The following is a 23,650-nucleotide window of genomic DNA, read 5'->3' on the forward strand; positions in this document are numbered from 1 at the left end:
TCCTTGCAGATAAGGCTGATTAGGCTTATGAGCTTATAGTTCCCAGGGTTGGTTGATAGACCCCTTTGTTCAAGAGAATTATTGTTGCTGTTTTCCAGTCTACTGGGACAAAGCAAGTACTGAGACTGTGGTTGAAGAGAGTGCCAAGTGGTTCCACTAGGTCCTGCTTTAGAGCATTTAGTAGGTAGCCTGGGATGTTATCCGGTCCCATAGAGGCTGTGTTTTTGGCCATGGAGAGTGCTGTAATGACCTGCTCTTTGGAGATACTAGGTAGAGGGCTAGTGACAGGTATGCTTTGGGTATTCTGGTGGGGATGGGGGTGACGTTTGCTCCAAATCTGTCTGCTAGCATGTTGGTGATGTCCTCGGGGTCATTATGAGTGGTACCATCCACTACTAGTTCAGCCCAAAGCTGGGTCTTCCCTTTTAGATTTCTGATGAAGCTAAAGAATGCCTTCTGATTGTCTTTAGCTAGGGATGATAGTTTAGCTTCATAATTATCTTTAGAGGACTTTACAAGATTTCCAATTTACTTGTTCAAGCTATGGAGGGTGCCTTTCCTCTGCTGAGTCAGTTCTCTCTTGTTCTTATGCAGTAGTTTCTTCCACTTGTTGTATAACCTATTTAAGCTTGATGCCCACCAGGGTGGCTTGTTTTTTGTGAGGACCTTGTTTTGATTCATTCAGGTACAGCCAAGTCTATACATTTGTATAGGAGTTTATGCAGGGCATTTGTGTACACCTCTGTATAGCAGTCATTGTTGGCAGTGGTAGCAGGGGATTTGCAACTGTTTATAGCATCAGTTAGGAGGCTAGTTTGCTTTGGAGAAATTTGTTTAGCCTTTTTGCTCTTGAGGGAGGTTAGATATGACTGTTAATTCAAACAAGACTGAATTCAGTTCAGACTTTACTAGGGAGGGCAACACACAGGGGGTACTGAAAAGACCACCTGTGTTGGTAAGTACTAAGTCTAGGACATTTGAGCCCTTTGTGGGGGTGTAGACTAGCTGTTCTAGAGAATTTGTATTAACAAAGTCCAGGAACCTTATGGTGAGTGTGTTTGTGCTCATATATGACTCTCAGTCGATGGAAGGATAGTTGAAATCACACATGACCAAGGTGTGTGGCTGTATACTGTGTGACTCAAGTAGGTCCAAGTAGGCAGAGTGGTTCTTCTGGTTCATGGTGGGAGACCTATAGCTAACAATGATATGGAAGGGGGGTTTACCTACAGTTAGTTGGACTTGGAGTAGCTCTTGGGAGTAGCACTGTTTGAACAGTCTTGAGGTGTATTTATCTGTAATGAAGATGTATACACTTCTGCCTTTAGTTGTCTCATGCTTGTTTTGCGGTGTTAACGTGTGGAAGGCATTGTAGCCTTGCATGGCTGAGGGGCTGTCTGTGGCCTTGACCATGTCTCTGTGACTGCACAGATATGGGCATCTTCCAAGGTAAGGAGTGCTTCTAGTGAGTGCAGTTTCTGATATAGACTCCTTGCATTAAATAGCAGAACCTTTAGTTTGTCTCTAGTAGATTTTTTTATATCATATATTTTGTTGTTCTGACATTGCCTAAAAAGGCACTATGTGTGAGCCAAGTACCTTTTCCAATAACTGAAAGCTAAGAGGTTACAGGTGAAAACCATCTCTGGCAAAGCAGTGTAGTCTGCTGAACATATCTTCCCAGGCTGACAGATACTGGATCCCCCTGGACTAACACCAGAAGCTAAGCCAATTGTTGAAATCAATCATGTTTTCTTATTATTGAGGCATCATCCTGAGTGAAGGTGGAATGCTGCTTAGGGCTAGAGACATACCTGCCTGGGACACATAATCTGAGATCTCAGTCATGTCTCTCTTTATATAGTTCAGTGAGGTAAGTCTTAAGTCATTCACTCCAACATAGACTATGACAGAGTCATAATGTTACTTGTTGTTGAAAGACCTGAGTGTGTGCATGATCTGACAGATCCTGACACCTGACAGGCAGCTGACCATAACCTTCTCCTTGTCCAGCCTGGTGAGGGGGACATCTGTGTCTCACTATGGAGTCACCTATGACGAAGGCATTTGGTTTTGAGGTGTTTTGCCTTAGAGGCTTATTGGCTGAGACACTGTTATGTGTATTATTATGTGTAGTGGATTCTGTTGGGTCTGCAGTGTGTGCAGTAGGTTTGCACTTGGGAGATCTCTGATCTTATGGAAGGCTTCTAGTGAGTACCTCCGCATATGTGGGTTTATGTGTTGTGAGCTTGTTATTTGCTAAACGTGAAGTGTGTATGCTGACAACCTGTTTGATATCTGGTTTGTTGTTATGTGAGAGAATGCTGGTACTCTGGAAGATATTCCATATTATCCCCCTACACAAAGGGGGCACCTTAATACTACTATCAAGCTACAGAACCATCATAATACTCCCTCCCCTTGCCAAAATCCTCGACAAATGTATACACTCAAATCCTTCCCCATCTCCTGAACAACCTCCTCTTAGATACACAGCATGGCTTCAGACCCAAGCATAGTACCACAGCCACCTAATTAGCTCCACAGATATAGTCAACCAGTCAAGAAACAATGGCCTTTATGTTTCATTAGTTTTACAAGACATGTCAAAAGCATTTGACTCTCTTGCACCAAAAACATCTGTACCAACTAGCCGCCATAAATTTCTCACAATTCACTCTATCATGATTCCATAGCTACCTGTCAGACAGACAGCAAGCTGTTAAATGGCTATACAATATATCCTCACTCTTACCAGTCTCAGTAGGTATACCACAAGGTTCCATACTTGGCTTACTTCTCTTTACAATACAATTTTTATAAATTATCTCAATTCAGCCACCACATCAGCTAGCATTATGCAATATGTGGATGATTCTGCACTCATCTGCTCAGCCACTTCAATCCCCAAACTCTTGCAAAAACATAAAAAGCATTTACAGATGTTGAACCCTACCTTTCTGCCAAGCGACTAATACTGAAGCCCAAGAAAACCAAACTAATAGTATTTATCAGCAATAAAATATCTCAACCCCAATCCCATTCATCATCTACTCCACTAAAAACACCAAAATAGAGCCAGTAGACCACACAAAACTACTAGGAGTTACTACTGACAAATCCCTCAGTTATGACCTGCACATATCCCAAACTATTAAAAAGGTCCACATTAATTTCAAGGCACCGTGTAGAGCTAAACCATTCCTCACCCAAACTATCAAAATAGCCATTGCCCAAAGCCATCTACTATCCACACTGTCATATCCCACTCCAATTTTCATAAATTTACAGAAAGCAAAACTAAATAAACTGGAGTCCTGCTACAACAAAATAGCCAGGCTTGCCACCAACCTCCTGTACAGAACACATCACTGTCCAGCCCTTCACAAACTAGACTGGTTGAGCTCCCAAATCTATTATGCCTCAAACAACTCACACTTTGGCATTCCATCATATACCCACCAGATAAATGTCCAGCTCTTAAAAACCTAGTGAATCCCTGTACTACCAATAGATCACTCTGCTCATCTGACAAACTTCTAGCCAATAATAGCAACCAGGACGTCTTGTTGTCAAAGCACAGCTCCAAAATTTGGAACTCAGTTCCCCAGCCAGTCCTTCCAAATTCAAACTTCTTCTCATAGGTTCATAGGTAGGTACTAGGCTATCAGCCCTGGGGCCTATACAAGCCCAGCCAAAAAGGTACGCTGGCTTTTGCCACCCAAGAAAATTATTTTCCTGTGTCATTGTCGAGCAGAGCCACAAAAGTGATCCCCGGGATGAATTTCCTATTTTCCATCCAATCATCGAGATTTTTCTTGAAGAGTACTAATAAGGAGTTTTGTTTGATATAGATAGGTAGTTTATTCCAGAGCATGGGAAGTCTCTGAGACAGGAATCTATCCCTCCGGCATGTTCTGTTTATTGTGGTGACAAGGTTTAGGTCCCTAGAGCATGTAGCTCAGAGGGAATGGGATTTCTTTAAGTGGAGTGGGTCCAACAGCTCAAGGCCCATTTGATTAAAAACTGGCTATGCTCCTGCTCAACAACAGTCTGACCTGTCAGTACATAAAATTCCTGTCTAATGTTTGTATTCCATGTGTCCTTTGGAACCATTCTCCAGCTTATTACTGTATATTTTTACTCTGACTGTTTAATTTGGTGAGTCTCCAAACCACCCGCCAAGAAAAATACATAATGTTTTAGTTTCTGATGTGCTGCATCCAATGGTCAACAATTATAATGTGCAGTATGTGTGACTAACCATCTTTACTGCATTATTTGTATTATTGTTTCTTGTTTGTTCGCTCATTTCAAATCAATTTTATCACTGTTTACTATGTAACCTGTTATTTTTTGCACTCTACGATAACACTATGTACTTGGATACTCTGTAACTTGGAGCTTTTCTCCCCGGACCTCTGCTGAAAACGGGCCTTTTTGGCTCAGTCAGACACTCCCAGTAAACAAATGAAAAATAAAATAAATCAATAAAAATAATTCCAAATTCATTGTATAGATACAACCATCGCATGTTGTATTTGTTTGTTTTAGAAGTAAGTCATTGTCAGTGTACATGAGACAATTGCTACATTGCCTCAGGTTGCCCATGTCAATCAGGCTGGCTGGAGAAATGGTGGGAAACACTCTTTCCATTATGGCAGGTATATACTGTAGTAACTAGTGGGGAGTGGGCTAGATGGACCAGGTTTTGCTGTAAGACTAACAAAAAGTGGCTATTCTATGGAGGGCTAGGGGGAGAAAAAATGGTATCAATGCTTCACAATGCACAACTGAGTTGCTAGCAGGGCAGCAGTGCAGTCTCTGAGCAGCTCTGGTAAACTGAGTGCAAACTTGCCAAATATGATGCTGAAATACAAGCAAAGTTAAATGATTTAAAAATTTTAAATAATGGGAAAGGCCAAAACTGAGCCTTATTCCAGCAATCACCAAATCAGGTGGGTCCTTGGCTGCATACGTCTGCCACAAGGGTACAGGGAAGCCTTCTTAATGTTAAAGTTGGTTGGTTTTAGTGCTCAAATGATACCAAAAAGTCTAGATTCAGCATCTGAATCTAGCCTACGCTATAAAATGTAGAATTACTAGAAATTCAAAGTGCAGAAAATCACAATCACAACAGCAAAAACCCCACAGTTTAAATAAAGCAGCAATTCTGTAAAATTATTCCACAACAGTGTAGACCACAAGCCTTTGTAGTGTGAAATAAGTGGTCAGCAACCCAAATGCTTAAACCAGAACTAAGACACTTTCAGAATAACAAACACAATAAGCCTTCAACCAGCAATACCCATCTTAGAAGGGGGTAGGCTATCTTCTCCTGCTACAACAGTCTAGACCACAAACCTTCCTAATGTAAAATAACTGGTTTGGAGCCCAAGTGCTTAAACCATAGCAAAAACACAGAATGACAAGCACAATAAGCCTTCACCCAGCAATTCCCAGCTCAGAAGGGCAGAGGCTGCAATCTTCTCCCACAAGAGTGTAGATTTCAAACCTTCTTAATGTAAAACAACTGGCCTGAATCCCATGTGCTTAAATCAAAGCTAAGAGGCTTAGAATAACATTACAATTGAATGCGATACCAGACAGATGACTGTGACATGTCTTTTAATCTATCCACATACATCATGTCATGCTTTATAGGCCCTATATTATCTTGATGAGAATAGCCTGTGGTCTTTTCAGCTGCTGCATGTGTCTGGTGAATTTCATGCAAAATAAAACATTATACCGTATTACTGTTCTGATATGTTTGACTACAGTGCTGTCATACAATCCTGAGATCTGAATATGATGGTGTGTCTTATGATGTGCACTATACATATGTATTGGAAAATATTAAAGAGAAAAGTTATAAAGTAATGAGACACATTGCAGTTCCTGACTTCACAACCCTTACAAAAAAATACACTAGAACGTACTGATATGATGCTATCCACTGTATAATTTGGCAAGGCAAATATAAGTGACAGGTGCAATTATCAATTCAACAACACAAATGCAGATATACTAGGCACGAATGTAGCTATGCACCCTGTGCATCAGACACAAAGTTTTTGTATCCCTGAATCCAAAACAGAGGAAACAGGAATATGGCACAGTTATCATCATTTGCACAGGGTGTTGTGTGGGGGGGGGGGCCTAGGCTGGCACAAAAAGTCAGTGAATGTGTGTGAGTAAAAAAGGGAAGCAGGTAGGCTGAACCATATAACATATATAAGGAAGAAGGAATTATATTTTATATTAAAATTTAATACGCTCAAACCAAATGGTCTGAATAGTGATTGTTCATGGAAAAGTTTGCTGTAATGCATGTTTGTTAGAAACATAGTATTTAACTGCAATTTTATTTGTTCTGTTTTTTTAAGAAAATGTATGAATAAGTTGATTGAATAATTGTAAATAATTAGTGTGTGATAGTAGGTGTATAAAAGAATGGTTAATTGCTTGGTTCAGGGAACTATCTACTCTGAAAAGGCTTTTTGCCGAGGCGCTAGAGAAGAGAATAGAAGTGTGTGTTTTCGTGTTATTGAATGAAACTACAACCTTTGGATTAAACTTTTTACAAAGTTTAAACGGAGTCTTCTTTCGTGTGGTATTACAACAGTTTTCGAGATTTTTGGTGGTTTTTGATATTATGGCCAGTGACTCTTTTGCAGCATTACCACGAATGTTCAGAGAAACGGTAATGGACAATACACAGAAATCTATTGAAAGTTTCTTTGCTGTGACAAATACTGCCAGTAATTCTACTAATACTGGAGCAGTACAAGGTAGAGAAGAAGTGTTAAATGGAGATACAGTGTCCGGACTGTATAACAAATGGCAGCAAGACCGTAAGCTGTGGCAACAGAACCCATTCTCACGGGTGGGTAAGAAAAAAGAAACTGTTTTGGCTCCGGAGGTCCGGGACTCTTATATACAAATTGAGAAATTATTATTTAAAGAAACTTCAGTGTTTCTTAATTTACAGAGCCTGCAACGGTATGAAGAACTAGACATTACCCCGAGGGGTTTACGTAGCATAAAAAATCCATCCACACCCTTTGATGTTACCAATTCGGAAGATAAGCAGTTCTGTGATAGGTGGATAGCAGCGGCACATAGATGCAGTAAAGAATGGGTTAAAATTCTGATAGAGAGAGACATACTTAAAAAACAAAAATTGAGAGAAGAAATTAAAGTACTGTGTATTAATATTTCCAATAAAATCAAGCAGGAAGATTTACAACAGTTCCTGATGAAAACTAATGAACAGTTGAATGAATATGAAGTAGAACTGATTGAACGCAAAAAAAGTAAACTAAATAGAGATCTACGTGATTATGAGAACAAGAGGGCGTTTTTGTTTTCAACCAATCAGAAGATCCGTCGGCAGCGCGTACATTTTGAGCAGAAGGAGATGCAAAGGGAAGGAGAAGGATATGCTTCTGTGGAGAGCGGACTGTCGCAAACGGAAGCAGAAACGGATAATGAAGATTATCCAGCACTCCCCCAACCAGGAAACCAGAAGGGCATGAATACGTTTCCTGAGAACCGTTACAATCGGAAACGCAGTTGGAATGGACAGGGGTATAATGGGGAGGAAGGAAACAGCGAGCGAGTTACAGCAGTAACAACAACAGTAAAAGAAGGAGATGGGAAGGACAATGGGACTAAAAATGGTTGTGAGTATGATAATAATGAATATGTAGTAAATTTATCTGGTTGCGATTTATCAGAATGTGCAGTAAATGTTTTGAACAAAGGTTTGAAATTTGTACCCACAGTCATCCCGAGGGTACATATGTTAAAAGCAGACATATTTCATTTTACTCATAAATTACATTTAATGGAAATGTTTCATTGGTCAAAAAAAGATTTCCCAGTAGAAAGTATACAACAAATGGATAATACAACTATATTAGTGGATAATACAACTACATTAGCTAATAGTGAGGAAGAGTTTTTTTCCTGCAATTCGGAAATTGAGATAGATGAGTATAGACAAATGGACACGAGTTCAATTCCTATAGTCAGCACTTATATGCCACCTCAAAGTAATGAATGTATTAGATATTTTCAAAAGTCGCTAACACATAATGTGGAAATGGAATGTGAGACATTTAAAAGTAAGAATAAAAGGGTAAGTATGTATAATCTTACCAAAATGGAATGGGATTGTTTGAATAATTTAAGTGAAAATGATAAGATAATATTTAAACCTTCTGACAAAGGAGGGAAATTGGTCGTATTAAATGTGAAGCAGTATCTAGAGATGTGTTATGAACACTTGAATAATGAGAACATATATGAAGTCATAGATATGAGACAGTACAATGAGGCACAAAAAAAGTATGAATATATTATAGACAAAGGGTATAGATTACATTATTTTTCTTATAAAGATGTGAAAGAAAAATTTAATATTAATACTCCAAGAATGCCATGTTTCTACTGCATTCCAAAAATACATAAAAAAGTCTTTCCTCCACCAGGACGACCAATAGTGTCAGCAACAAATGGATATTTAGAAAATATTTCAAAGTTTTTACATCAGTATCTAATGCCCACAGTGTGCAAATTACCATCTTATATTAAAGACGTATTTGACCTTATTACAAAGATAAAAGATGTATATTGGAAGGCAGATATGTATTTTGTGGTAATAGATGTGGTGAGTCTTTATACGAACATAAGACATGAAGATGGAAAGACGGCTATTAAGTATTTTTTGGGCAATGGAAGTGTGGTGAATTATGTAATGGAATTGTTTGACATTTGTTTAACTAACAATATGTTTGAATTCAATGGTTCCATGTATAAACAGAAGCAGGGCACTGCTATGGGGCAGCCTTTGCCCCAGTTATGCAAATGTATTTATGGGATTTTTAGGATAAATACATATACACTAATGCATTTTTTGAAAAATATGTACAGATGTACTATCGTTATATTGATGATTTAGTGTTTATATGTAAAGGGGGACAATCAGAAATTGGCAATTTTCTAACTGAAATACAGGATAATTCAATGAATATTAAATTTGATGGGCTACAGATGGGCCAAGAAGTGCAATATTTGGATATTTCTATTATGGGAAAAGAAGAACAAAAAATAGAGTATCAAATACATAGGAAATTTCAAGGGAGTGGCTCTGTATTATATGGTAGCAGCCATCATCCCTTGCATATTATGAAAGCTATTCCCTATACAGAACTAAATAGGGTAAATAGATTGTGCAGTAATGCTATAGTTAAGGAAAAGGAACTTATGGCAACTTGTAATAAATTTATACAAAGGGGCTACAATCAATATAACATAAATCAGAGTTTGGATAAAGTTAAAAAATGTGGAAGGTATTATCCTGGGGGGGGTGTGGAATACAACACAGGATAATAAGGAGAATGTATATTTTGTTTCCACATTTTCTATAGCTTCTAATAGTGTTAAATATTATGTTTTAAATAGTTGGAAGCTATTACAAAAGGAAGTAGAGTGTCTAAAAAACAAAAATATAGTTTTTTCATACCGCAGGGGAAGAAATATACAAGATTTTTTGATACATAGCAGGTTTAGAATGGTATATCAGCCAATGTTGTCACAAGTTATGGAATATGGAACAAAGAAATGTGGGAAATGTACTATTTGTAAGTTTATTGTAAAACAATTTCATCAGATTAATAATACTGCATTTGAAATAAAGGGAAACTATGACTGTAATTCTATGGCAGTAATATATGGAATTGAGTGTGGTTGTAAAAAGTTTTATATCCGGGAGACGAAAAGAACACTGGCATGTAGGATAAAGGAACATGTAAGGGATATTTTAAAAAATAAGGAAACTAGCCCCTTGGCAGAGCATTTCTTGAAGTATCATGGGGGAAAGGTGGAGAATTTGAAGGTGTCAGTATTAGATAGTATTGGGAATTTAAAGTATTTGAATGAAAAATCTATAAAACAAATACTTAGGAAGAAGGAATTATATTTTATATTAAAATTTAATACGCTCAAACCAAATGGTCTGAATAGTGATTGTTCATGGAAAAGTTTGCTGTAATGCATGTTTGTTAGAAACATAGTATTTAACTGCAATTTTATTTGTTCTGTTTTTTTAAGAAAATGTATGAATAAGTTGATTGAATAATTGTAAATAATTAGTGTGTGATAGTAGGTGTATAAAAGAATGGTTAATTGCTTGGTTCAGGGAACTATCTACTCTGAAAAGGCTTTTTGCCGAGGCGCTAGAGAAGAGAATAGAAGTGTGTGTTTTCGTGTTATTGAATGAAACTACAACCTTTGGATTAAACTTTTTACAAAGTTGCAATGGAGTCTTCTTTCGTGTGGTATTACAACAGTTTTCGAGATTTTTGGTGGTTTTTGAACCATATAACTGTTGTGTGTGTGTCTGTAGGGGGTCTTCCATGTGAAAGTGGTGTGTGAGAGTCTGCATGAACACAGCCAAGCTCAGTGCTAGTTCTATGTCTTGGTATGTCATACAGGTATGAGCTGTGCATAGTAGAGGTGGCATTTCATCATTGTTGCCCCAACCATGAGAAATGGCTCTGCCATGTTTTGCACTGGCACCTCCACACCCAAGGTCTGAGGCAGTGCTGCTACCTGAACATGACTGATGTCCCCTGGACATGTTCCTTTCATGGGAACACCAAGAACCATGACTCCATGGCCTACCACATCTGGATGTGGACAGCACACTCACTGATTGACTAGTGGAAGTACTGCCAGTATGTGAGCATGATCAGGCACAGCCACATTGGCTAACAGCAGATGTCATGGCTGACCTATGGCCATGAGTACACCGTTCCCCTCTCAACAGACATTTCATCACAGACACTGCTCATTCCATGGCTGGTCCATCACAGACACCCCTCATTCCAATGTGCCATTCATCCAATCCAGTGAAGAGGAGGAGGCAGTCACGCATGTCAGCCTGTGCCACATCCACAATCCTGAGCATTTGTCTGGAGCAGCTTTCTGAACATGCTTGTGCCTCCATGATGGCCCTAAACATATGTTGAGTGACACAGAAAGAAACACCTGCACCAGGTAAAGGAGGGACAGGAGGCCCTCTCTCAGCACCACTAGCAACCCTCCTGCATGAAATCTCACCAACAATTTGGCTACAGACAGGCTCAACAAGCACTGAAGCCACAGTAGCCACACTTCCCTGCTCAGTGTCCTTACCTTCCACCTCTCCAATATCTGTGAGCTCAGTGGACTGGGTAGATGTAGGCTTATTGGTTGTGTCCTGGGAAAATGAAGGGTGTGGCTGGATGCCAACCTCTCTGTCAGATTTACCCTCTGCATCCCCTGACTGTGTCTGAGTTTTGCCACCATCATCAGTGTCTGATGAGACACTGACATCAAGTGGCACAGGACCCAAACTTCCACTGTCATGATCACTTATGATAAAAAGGGAGAAGCACTTGCACTATTACGGTGTAATATATGCTACACAACTAACAGTGCTGCCACTATCAAAGACAGTATAGCAATACACACAATAGGCCTAAAATGACACATTATGATTTATTTATTTATTTATTTATTTATTTATTTATTTATTTAACATTTGTTTACTGGGAAAGTCCAACTTGGAACAAAGCCAATTTTCAGTGGCGGGCCTGGGGATAAACACTTCAGACGTATTTCTTTAAATTGCTCTGCAGTACTGAAATAAATTTATTTGGCTTACCATCTGCAGGAGGCATAAGTTACTGGATTCCTGACAGTCCTGAAATAAGTTAAGCAAGAGGTAAAGGCAACATCATTGGATTTAACAGTAAGACAGGGGGTACTACATGTACTCCTCTATATCTGCATTAACTGTACATTCAACAAGAACGTGGCTGACAACTCCAAACTGAGCTTATCACTGTGCCAAACTTCAACCCCACTCCCCCCAAAAAAAGATGTGATACAGAAGTAACTTTTATTTCAATTGTTTTACTAAACAAAAGTATTCAACTGGTCATATAAGAAAGCCTACCTGGAAGCTCCTCCTGGGCCTCAGAAGGAGTGGTGCCCATCTCAATAATATGCCGTGGTCCACTCTGCTGTGAGTTGTCCTGTTGGAGGATATTTGCCAGGAAATCTTCATTGGGGTGAGACGTTGTACTGTAGCAAGTCAACCCCAGTTACCCTCTGGCCTAGGGCAACAGCAGCTCCACACCTCCATGCAAAGTTAATCATGTCAGTGGCCCTGTGGCACACCTGCTCATATGTCTGAATGTGGCCACCCATAGAACTGATGTTGGCAACAATCTGCTGCCATACTCGTAGCCTTTCTTTCCTATTGGAACAACCCCCTTTCCAGCAGAAATGCCCCATGTTGAAGATGTGCATCAACAATGATATTATTCTCTGTTTCACTGAAGGGGGTGTCTCCACCTTAATGACCTTTTGTGTCCTAAAAGACAACAAAATGATAATACACATAAGTATCACATAAATACAAAGTAACTTTTACGAGATAAAACAGTAAAGGTGGGCAGTCAGTAGTACCCACTGGAAAAACATATTACATATGACAGATGTGAAATACTAACACCAGGCAGGATGCACAACAAGGAGAGTAGCAAGAACAACATATCCTTGTATGTGTCATGGCAGTAACTCAACTGTACCCCCCCCCCCAAAAGAACAGTCCACTCTAGTTTGTGGCATAACAGTAACTCTTCTTTGCTCCCCCACCCACAAAAGAACAGGCACATGAACCAATTTGGTAATAAAACATATTTGAAATGCTAAATGTGCTTTAAAAGGACCTGTCCCTTAAACATTTGTACAAATTTATCACACAGCATTCTATTTTCATGTCCTGTCAATCAATTGTACCTCTGAAATGGCTTGACAAACATGGCCATGCCATCAGTACACTTCTGACTAATCATACAGATAACAGTGTAAAAGACTTTTCACATTATTCATTAATATATTTTAGCATATGTTTTATGTAGGTAAGAAAATGAGAGCATACCTCATGGAGTTCAATAATCCTCTGTAAAGATATCTTTGGAAATATTTTGCTTTTGTGAAGTCCTGCAAACATTTAGCAAGTGTCCTCATCATCAGTTTGGCTAGCTACACATTTGCCTTTTTATAATGGAGTAGATTATTAATGGATTGCATATGTCTTAGGCTGTGTTTCAGAGATGCTAATTACAGGATAAGCAGTTGAATTCCATGCCAATCAACCAATCTCGTGGAGCTAGTCAACAAGTTATAAAGCAATCATGCAGAGTCCATGCTGGTTTTTCCTGTGGCTTTCAAAAGTAGTACAGTACAGACACAGAAATTCTACACAGACAGAATGTTAGGAGATGCTGCTGCTGCTTAACTCCATTTGTATGTGCTACAGGCTGCAGGCAATGCTGCTGCTGCTGGCAATAGGCCTAGTCCAAGACAGAGAAGAGTTTTCAGGCCACATTTAACTTATAACATACACAACATGGACATAGTAGAGTTTTACAGGGTGGACAGGGAAACAATACAGGAATTCTGTGACCTCTGCTGGCCTCAACTCAGAGACAGAGCCTTTAACTCCCCATGTATTGGCTGTGTACTGCTTGTATCACAGTCAGACCTGAGCTAATATTGTGGCAACTGCTGCATTTAAAGGTAAGTCCTGAACATATACTGTATTGCATAATAATATTATGGCATGTTCTTGTATTTCATCACTTACTACAGTAAGCAAGTAAAAGGTGGGAGATTTGTACACAAATTAATGTAATGTGTGACACCAGAGAGTTATTTGACTTGCATGTGTACATTAGCAAGTAGTAGGCCTAACACCACAAAGATTCAGACATTGATACCTCCCCAAAGTACTGATGATCACTGCATGCTCTCAATTTGACACCATATGTTTGTAATTGGAAATCATAACAGAGAGAAGTTAGAAAGTAATGAGACACATTGCAGTTTCCGACTTCACAACCTTCACAAGATGAAACAGGCAGGATGCAAAACAAGGAGAGTAACAAAAGCAGCATATCCTTGTTTTTGCCATAATAGTAACTCAGCCTGGGTCCACCACTCTCAAACGAACATTGTACCCTTGCATGTGCCATAACTGGAACCTGCATTTGTCCCCCTCCCCCACAAAACAGCAGACTGTGCTTGTTTGTGCCATCCAATATGCCCTTCGCTTGATGGCAACTACATATCATAGTATTCACAGTTAATATCCTCACACATTTTAAGGTAAATGATATAGACTGGCTTACACACTGCAGGTCTCTGAGTACTGGTAAGATAACTGATGAATGACCAAGAAACAGAGAAAGGTAAGACAGAGCTGTATGTTTGCAAGGAATAATCATAATAGGCTGTGTGACAACTAAGTGCTCTACATCCAAATATATTAAATATAATATATTTACAAATAACAGGTTATGCCTTGATATCAGTGTACATTGAGTTGCACTTCATTGTGTGAGGAATTACTTCATTTCTTTGCTGCAAAGCTGTTTGTGTGGCAAAGATGGGTAAGTCCCCATCCTGTTTTCTGATGCTGCATTGACGTGAGAGTTGGGATTCAGACCTATGTAGTCATATCTCATGTGTGCTAACATTTTCTACTGTGTATGTCATAGACTAATTTTCCTCATTTCAACTATTTCTCCATTTTTTATTTTTTTATTTTTTTTCTTTTTGGGCCAGTGTTTGCACAATGCACCGTTTAGCACAAATGGCTTTGGCTATGCTTATCTCATTTGCATTTAGAGAGGCATTGCACAAACTGGATGAATGGATCACCTAGGTAACAGATAGGACCCAGACAGTCACAAGCATAGCATACATGGATGCATTCAATTAATACTACTGACCATCACGCAAACACATTTGTTGGTAGTGCACACCCTTGTGCACCAAGTTTGTGTGATGGTAAGCGATGTGCAACAGTTTCCAATGTTGCAAAACTAAAAAGTGTGCACTTCCATTAAGTGTGATACCTGTAATTAGAGGGAAAACATAATTTTACATTGGTCTTGATCTGTGGTAGGCATGGCAGGCATTCGTGGAGAGTTTTGAGATTCTGTGCTCAAATATGAGGTGTCCAAGAGTTCAAAGTGTTTGTTTGACTCCTAGTGAATGAACATGGGTGTAGGCTTTTGCAAAGGGAATATCATGGCTCAGATTACAAAGCAGATGCTTGGAATAGTCTGGCCTGGGCTATGACCAGAGCTACCAGTATCCCCCACACTGGTGAACAATGTAGAAATCACTACAGAGACCTCAGGATGAGGAAGAGAGATATGCTTGACTATTGGATCGAGCTGGATATAGTCAAGATTGGTATTCATAATAGTATTCAGTTCTGTTCTTTTTTTTCCTCCGCTATCACAGACCAAGAACTGAATGCACAAACCCATGCTGCTAAATTGGCACAGATGCAAGTAGCATGTGGTATGTATGCATCCGAACAGTACTGTTATTTTAACATTAAAAATTAAAGACACCTTTATTGGTTTATTATACAATTGTATCAAACTGAGCATTCATCTCTCAACTATAGCAGGAAAGTATGCATGCATTAGTCTGGAGGCCAAAACAACTGTTCCCTATTAGATAGAAGTCAGAGATTGTGGGTTCAAAAACCACACCTCCCAAATATACAATACTGTTAGGTTTTCATTGATATTGCAATGTTATGTCAGAGTTGTAAATCAGTTTCACCAATGGCCTGCTGTAAACTGTAATCAGTATAATTGGAACATCCATATGTGCAATATATGCACACATCAAGGATTGCTTGCTGCAGTCTGTAGCACACAGTGCATCTTTTAGGAGTTGTATAGTTTTAACAGTAAAAAAGGTATTTGTTAGGAGTTGGTAGCCTTAAATTCAAAGGTAACAGAATATAGACAAATAATTGAATCGATGCTTTTTATGTCACGTATGAAGTGACTGATGTTCTCCCTTTTTTCTCTCACCCCAACACTTTTCTCTCTCTCTTTTTTTTTTTTAAATGTTTTATTTTTTTGTTGTTGTTGTTGTTTTTCCCAGACCAGGGTAGGCCTGTCCCACAGGATCCTCCTGCCCTCATTCCACAAGTTACAGCACTGCTGCCCAGCACATCTGCTGCGTGACCTGGTAGCACTCCATCTGCTGCTCCTGCACTACCTGGCCCCTCAAGTAGTTCTGCCCTGCAAGATAGGCCAGTGGTTCCCTCTGGGAGCAGTGGCAGAGGTGTTGAGTTTATCACCTGCAATGAACTGCAGTGGTTGGTGCTTAGGATTGTACGCCATACAGTTGGTGCATGTTTATGCTGGATGGAGACACTGCTCTCCATCATTGTATTGAATAACACAAGGAGATGCAGACACCAGACACTGCAGCCATTGGCACAGTGAGGTGACAGTGATGGCAGTCCAGTGAGTGATGACTTGATTCTCACTGTCACTCAGCTTGTCATCCATGGATTTGTGATGTCCCCACCCTCACCACAACCATGAAAAAAAAATCGTCCCAAACATAGCTTTCCATTTCACACGTGTTTTCATGACACACTTAATTCAGTCCAGTTGGCTATACAACATTATTGTGTTGTGTTCATTCCTCTCTCTGGAGGTGACATTCCAAATTCAGCTAATATTTTGTAAATATGATTGTGTTTTATTCTTGAAGAAATGGATACCTATGGCTCTATCCTACATCCCTCCTGCACATTCCTCCGATCCTTTGATGAATAAAACATGATTATATATGCAAAATATTAGCTATGTATGGGAGGATTTTTTTTTTGTGGAACAGGTGCCCATTTTTTTTTTTTTTTTTTGAGAGAGAGAGAAATGTTGGAAAAGGGCTGTAGGAATGTCTGGGTGAGGAAAGTTGGGTAGGTGAGGAAGCAATTGCAGACAGACAGGAAAAACAAGACAAGAGACAGGGACAGTGAAGGACCCAAGAGGTGAGTGAACACCAAGGTTGTGGAGAGGGTGGGAAATCCAGGTCCCATGCATGTCAAGCTGGTTGACAGTGAGAATCTAGTCCTCACCTAGTAGACTGTCATCACTGTCACTTCTATACACCACTGGCTGCAGTGCTCAATGTCTACATCTACTACATGTACTCTGAACAAGGATGGACAGCAGGCACTCCATCCAGCGTAGGCATGCACCTGCAGTGTGGTGCACAATCCTACGCACCATCCTTGGCAGTTCCTGTTAGGTGATAAAGTCACCACCTCTGCCACTGCTCCTGGAGGGAGCCATAGGCCGATTCTCTGGGGCAGAACTACCTGAGGGCCTGTGTAGTGCAGGGACAGCAGAGGGGTGCTGCCAGGTTGTGCACCAGACGTGTTAAACAGTGGTGCTGTAGCTGGTGCAGTGGGGGCAGGAGGGTCCTGTGGGACAGGCTATACAACATGAAAAAAAAAGAGAGAAAAGGGTTGGGGTGAGAGAAAAAAAGGGAGAAGATCAGTAACTTCATATGTGACATACAAAGCATTGATACAGTTATTTCACTCTGTTTTGTTAGCTTCACTTTTAACGCTACAAACTCTTAACAAATGTCTTCATTACTTTTCAGACTACCCAGATCATAACAGAGGCACACTACAGCAAATATTGAAGCCACCAATCCTTGATGTGTGAATATAGGTGGCACACCCCCTTTTGTGGTTGCCATCTTGATAATAAGTTTAATGTAGGGTTGAACTTGTTGTCAGGATGGTGATTATGAAAGGGAGTGTGTTGTTTGTGTATGTGGCCAATGATTTGGAAGGAGTGTATATTTGTGCTTGTGTCTTTGGTTTTGGACTTGTTCTGGGGAGGTCTTGTATCCAAAGATGAGGGCACTCAGTGGATTTTATTTTTGGTATCTGTGGCATTGTGGTTATTGCCTCCAACTTTTGGATTTTCAGTACAGAAAATCAATAACTGTAAACTAACCTCTGATCTACAAACCATACTAACAAACACCCATTATTTTTTTTTACCCTAAAAAAATTTAGACACATACCTCTGACCACCCACTTGCATACAACTGCTTGCATTATAGTCAATATTCTGGACATCAGCATTTCCAGTTTCAGTATAATGAAATTCGACATTTTCAAGTTTGTGTTTTGAGTGTTCGACACTCTGTGCTTGGTCATATGGATTTCGGTATTGTATGTTTTCGGTATTGTGATTTCCTCTCTGCTTTTACTGGCTGGTGTGAGTAAGCACAGAATTATCATTTTGTGAAATCACTCCCATTCAACTATTTAAATTTATTGGCCATCCTGCTGTATTCTATAGTTCCAGAATACAAAATGACCACCCCTTTCAATCTATCTTGCTGTTTTAAAAATACTGACTCTCCACTAAAACTTAACTTTTAGACAGGTAAAACTTAAGTTACCTACTTTCACATCTAACTCCTCTAATGCACACTGCAGTGTTTAGGATAAATCATTTTTTTCATCTTACCTTTAAGCATCTATTGCAAGACCACCAGTTACTGGAGAGCCCACATTCTGCCTCTCAGTAGTCATCTTGGGATTAGTGCCTCTGTTTCTCCTGGTGAGAGAAGGAGTGCAGTTACATTATTTCCCGGAGACTGCTGATTACCAGAAACCTTAATAACTGCTTTATAGGTGACAGCTTGGAATCTGTGCTTATATTCTGATCCTAGTGAGAGTAGGAGCAGAGTGCATTGATTCCTGACTCTTTCTGGTTGGAGAAAGAGTGTCTGTGCTTAATGTACCTGATTGATCTGGTTGCTATTTGAGGCAACTACCAGAACAATGCTACAAGTCTGCAGACCCTTGCATCCTCTGGAACAAGACTGTGGATCACCAAACAGGCCATGGCCTGCTTCTCATTTTGGGATTGTTGCTAACATTTTGCTTCTGGTGAGAGAAGCAAAGGAGTATTTTAGCCCAACAGAGTGAAGCTGTGCTGAGACCAGCATTAGTAGTAGTCATGCAGTAGCCATTCATGCGAATCTCCTCTTTTCATCATTCTTGGCAAGCTAATTCTTTATTTTTCAGTAAGCACTGCTTGATTTCTTTCTAACTTCAGAATATCTGCCTAAATACTTCATCCTTAAATTTTCAGGGTCTACATATTAGTTTCCCCTCAAGTGTTTGGCAGTGCTCTGTACAGACTCAGACACCTTGAGTGACATTTTTCCTGTAAAAGGAATATATAAGGCAATAGCTCCAGTACTTGGTAAGAATGACCATCCCTCCTGGCATGTCTAAAGGTCAGTTCTCTGTGCTTTCTCCTATTAATCTGGTGAACTTGGGCATTCTGAGGCAGTGTAGCAAATGCCTCATGTACACAGATAACCCTCTCCTCTTACATCCCAATACTCAGACTTGTGAGAGATGCACTCATATATCCAAACTGAAAGCCACGCACTCTCAAGCCAAGACAGGAATAGCTGGTCAACACCTGCACCACACCACATACAACATATAGCCCTCCAGAACACCCACCATCACAGCTCTCACATAAATACACAAACCACACACCCTCCTTTGCGGAGGTTCTCAATACAAATCTACCCAAACAGTACAGACCTCCAAGGCAGAAACACACTTGACCACCACAACACAGCACAAACTACAAGACACACAGCTCATCTACACAGTGTGCCCCTCAACCTAAGCCCCTAAGGCAAAACAGCTTGCCCAATACACTAGTCATTAGTGACTTGATAGTGAGGCAAACTGATATCCCACTCACTAGGCTGAATAAGAAGATGGTAACAGTCAGCTGTCTATCAGATGCCAGAATCCGACACATAACACATGCACTCAGGTCACTCCAAAACAAGTACAAGTATGACTCTGTCACTGTCCATGTGGGTGTGAATGACCTGAGATGCACTTCCCTGGACTACATGAAAAGAGACATGGAGGAGCTCTCAGATTATGTGGCCCAGGTAGTTATGACCTTAGCTCTGAGCAGCATCCTACCATCGCCCAGAATGATACCGCAGTACAAGCAGAAAATGATTGACTTCAATAATTGTCTAAGTTTCTGTTTTCATTCTAAGGGGATCCAGTATCTGTCTGCTTGGGATAACATGATTGACAGACCTCGATGCTTTGCCAGAGATGGCCTACATCTGTAACCTCTGGGTTTCCAGATACTGGCTAAGGCTCTTGCCACCCCTATAGTGCCTTTTTTAGGTGATGTTCCAAAGACCAAATTACCACCAAAACAGCCATAAATAAATGCAATCTGAGGGTCATGCTGCTCAATGCTAGAAGCCTAAATCTCAAGATGCACTTGCTTGAAGCACTCCTCAAAATAAAGAACATTGACATTTATGCTGTAATGGAGACCTGATTTAAAGCAGCAGAAAGCACCCCTGTGCTACCAGGCTATAACTCATTCCACACCTTTCGGCCCCAGAACATGGACCAAAGCTCCAAAGGTGGTGGTGTCTACATATTCATAAAGGATATGCACACCTCCAGACTAGTAGCCCAGCATAACGCATCTTGGAGATACTTCAGGTACAACTAACATTGGGTAAGACTGTGATTCAGGTCGTAGCCTGCTATAGGTCCCCAACCATGTCCCAAGACTCTCACTCCATGTTCCTAAGCACCCTGGAAACTATTAGGGTCCAACCCAACACTCTCATACTAGGTGATTTCAACTACCCCTCCATCAACTGGGAAAACAACTCATGCACCAATACACTGGTCTATTCCACTTACTCCTCTGGATGTCATCAAAGTGATGTCTGCATTGCTCACCAGTGCAAGACATACCTGTAGCACTGGTCAAATCCCTGACAATATTCCAGGCTTCAGACTTGAATTCTGAGCCTGAATACTCCTGCTGCAGCAACTGGGGCTCATGCTCCTTAACTAGGAGTCCAACAAAAACTTTGGATTCCTGGACACTCCACCTCTGTGCCTGAAAGCCACTCCCTCACCAACAGCAATAGACATGTCTACTATAGCTCAAACTCAATGCAGAATGAAAATATTCCCACCAATTGCATTTTATATTCTGATGCTTTCCTGCCAATTAGACGCCTCTTGCTTACTGACAGTGAGCACATTTTGGTTTTGCAGCATTTGACGATGTTGCACATTGTTAGCTTTGGGCAAACATGGTAGAAGAGGGAGCTCACTACTGCGCACCATGTTTGCTCGTTGTTGAGCGATGCATGACCGTGGCAAGCACTGAAGTTCCATGATTACTTGGTATACAGGCACTTGTGTAAATGTGCTAGTCAAATGGACCATCACTACAGTTCTCCTACACTTACGCAAGAAGGTTGGGAAAACAGTTGTGTATGTTGCAATTCATTGCTATAATCTGCAATCTCACAACAGTAAAACAAAATTTGCACATGCTTTACTAGAACCCTGGACCATCTGCACTCCACACCTACACTTAACACCTGCTGCCACAGGATTAGTGACCTGATATGTCCTATTTTAGTATTTATTGTAAAGTTCTTGCTGTAGTTTGCATCACAACACCACTTACCATGTTTGTGCAATGGGCAATAGTATTAATTGAATGCATCCGGTTTATGTGTGTGGCTGTCTAGATCCTGTCTGTAACCTGGGTGGTCCATTCCTCCATTTGGTGCACTGCTGCACCTCACACAAACCAAGTAAGCAGAGCAAAATATGTTTGGCTAAGTGGCGCATTGCACAAACACTGACTTAAAAAAAAAAAAAAGTGGGACTGTCCAGAAGTTTGCAAAATGTCCAGATGTTTGCATCATATTTTTGGGCTGTTTCTTGTAAAATGTGTGGTTTTCTGGAAAATCACTGAAGATTGAAGTCAATACATAATGACAGACATTTTAGTTTCATACTTCATATCCTTCAGAAAATGCTAACACAAATCCTATTATTATACCTACTTCTATAGTTCTCAGAACAATATAGCAAATTTTTCCCTATTTTTCATCCTTTGTCCCCATTAGTTAATTCTTTGTCTAGCTTTTTGCACTAAAAATTTGGGAGGTATGAACCGCATTCAGACTACAGGTTTTGCAGCCATCAACACTGGTGGGAGCAGCGAAACCTTGCTTACGCGCACCTCACATCATCAATATCCATGGCACCATGCCGCAAGATGAACAGTATTGCTTATGCAAAAGCACTTTGTGTAGGCTCTGCATGGAACATACATGGATTTTAATGAATATGGACCAGTAAACAGTATTGGTGGCAATGGCAGGATGATACCCTGCAAAATTTTGCCTGTATGCCATGCATTCATTACAATCCAGACATATGTGCATATTTTATTACTAAACAATTATAAATGTCAAATCAAATGTCAACAAATAAATAAATAAACAATATCTGCAAACTGGTATAAGACAGACAATAGATATCAATGACAACTTTTGAAACATTATGTAATCTTTCATTTTATACCATGACGTGCTATATATATTCTATCTTGGTCAGGTTATTAGCAGAAATATTAATATAACACATACTTAGCTTAGCATAAAAAGAAACTGTACTTTCTTGCTTATAAAACAATTTATCTGTATCAGCAGGTATTCCTGACCTTTGTGTTGAGGTGTCCTGTGAAATGCTGTTCAACCATGGTAATATGCTGAAGACAGTTATATAATTCATGCACTTATAATTATAGCTAAAGGGGTATAAATATCTACAAAATGGAGGTAATTATACACACCTAGTTTCAGCTATATAAACATACACTGCATATTAACTATATAAAATAGATACACACACTCGCACACATACACCATATTAACTTTATAGAAGTACACATACAAACACTGTATTAACTGCAAAAAATACATGAAGAACACACATGTGCACAACAAATTAAGTATATAAAACTACACACACACACACACACACACACACACACACACACACACACACACACACACATGCAGATAGACACATATATGCACCTAACAGCAAAACAAATGTAACTTTTGGGTGGCATGGTCGCATTTATTGGCAAGGTGAACCTGTTCTGTCTACCAACATAACAGAAAAAAACAAAACAGGACACTATAAACATAATATTATTCACTTAGAAACTGCCTTCTCTAGGTGCCTTCTTGACCCTTAAAAATACTAATATTAAGTATATGAAAATGCACACAGTCATATAATCTATATTAAATATATATATATATATATATATATATATATATATATATATATATATATATATATATGTATATATATATATATATATATATATATATATATATATATATATATATATATATATATATATATATATATATATATATATATATATATATATATATATGTATATATAGGGACTTTGTCACATCGATGACTGCTCTAAATGTGAAATGCCTCTTCATCTAACCCTATTTGTCGAATCTTCATCTAGCGAATGATCGTTTCAGTGAAACTTTTTCCCACGGTAAGTAACCAGTGGGCCAACCTACCAACCACAACAAAAACATCATTTTTACAACCCACACTGGTGGGAGGCTGCAACCCTCCACCAGCCAATAAGGGTGGCTGTGCCCTCCACACACCCCTAACTAAATATACCAACTATTAGATTCCACTACAGTGGGGAAAAGGGCAAATTCCTGATAATGGCCCAGTGGTTACTTACCATGGGAAAAAGTTCGCTGAAACAATTTTTAACTGGATGACAGCTTCGACAAATAGTGT

This window comes from Protopterus annectens, chromosome 2.part2 (genome assembly GCF_019279795.1).
Source record: "Protopterus annectens isolate FY-2018-M chromosome 2.part2, PAN1.0, whole genome shotgun sequence".
NCBI classification, from domain to species: domain Eukaryota; kingdom Metazoa; phylum Chordata; order Ceratodontiformes; family Protopteridae; genus Protopterus; species Protopterus annectens.